We start from the raw sequence: 1,149 nt of genomic DNA on the forward strand, positions 1-1,149 counted from the left end.
ATGGTTAGGGAAGGAAGATACTTGGTTCGCCGAGTTTTGGTTAATCAAAAATTGATCAAACCTTTGAGATAAAGACTTCATTTCGGCAGCTATTTCATTTGAATGGTCGACTTAATGTAAGCCAATACTCTTCCTACCTTGTGAATTTCTACCATTCTTGGATGATAGTGTTCTATACAAAGAATTTTCACTCATACTCTCATAAAGACGCCACACGTCATCCTCATGCCTATCAATGTATGAGCCACCCATGGAAGCATCAACCATACCCTTATAGTTGTCCGATAAGCTCTCAAAGAAATATTGAACTAATTGCCATTTGGGCATGTCATGATGTGGACACTTCCTAAGAAATTCATTGAAGCGTTCCCATGCCTCATGAAACATTTCTCCATCCCCATGTGAAAATTTTCGAATTAAGGTTCTCATGGCATTGGTCTTAGAAACCAGATAGTACTTCTTCAAGAACTCTTGTTGCATTTCTGCCCAAGAAGTGATTGAAAAAGGCCTAAGATTATTAAACCAATACTTTGCCTTGTCTTTTAAGGTGAATGGAAAAAGTTTGAGTGTTAAAACCTCTTACGGCATGTCTATATATTTTACGGTGGAACATACTTCAAGAAACTCATCCAAATGCTTGTAAGGTTCTTCACTTGGAAGTTCATGATAGTTAAGAAGCATTTGAATGGTTTGTGGCTTAATTTCATAATGATGTGCTCTAAATGGAGGCAATTGGATATATATAGGTGCATTATACTCGTTAGGCAGATAATGGTCTCTTAAAGCAAGAGGTGGATTAGCTACTTGAGGTGCAACATGAACACCTTGGTTTTGAATTCCTTGATTATTGATGGGAGGTTGTGGAGCATACATTGGCCTTGGCATTCCATATGGAACTTGGCCTTGTTGTTGTGGTGGTTGGTAAATGAATGGCCTAGGCATGCCTAATGGTACTTGTATGTTCTCATTGTACACATTGGGATGAAAGATACCTTGTTGGTCTATGTGACCGAGGTCCTCAACATGATTATCATTATGGTCATCCATTGATAGATTGGTTCTATTTGAATTTCCTCTTCCCCTAAGATTTCTAACGATAGATTCAAGATGCAAATCAAGAGGGACAAGAGTTGGTCTCAATGAACGACG

General features: G+C 38.5%; 1 pseudogene; it reads left to right on the plus strand.

The window, feature by feature from the left end:
• Positions 1 to 325: 325 nt before the first annotated feature.
• LOC132280483 (small nucleolar RNA R71) lies at positions 326 to 424 on the plus strand (annotated as a pseudogene).
• The last annotated feature ends 725 nt before the right edge of the window (positions 425 to 1,149 follow it).

The sequence above is a fragment of the Cornus florida genome, unplaced genomic scaffold (assembly GCF_030987335.1).
Source record: "Cornus florida cultivar Cherokee Brave unplaced genomic scaffold, ASM3098733v1 CherokeeBrave_3.0.0_Hap2_Chr10, whole genome shotgun sequence".
Classification (NCBI taxonomy): Eukaryota; Viridiplantae; Streptophyta; class Magnoliopsida; order Cornales; family Cornaceae; genus Cornus; species Cornus florida.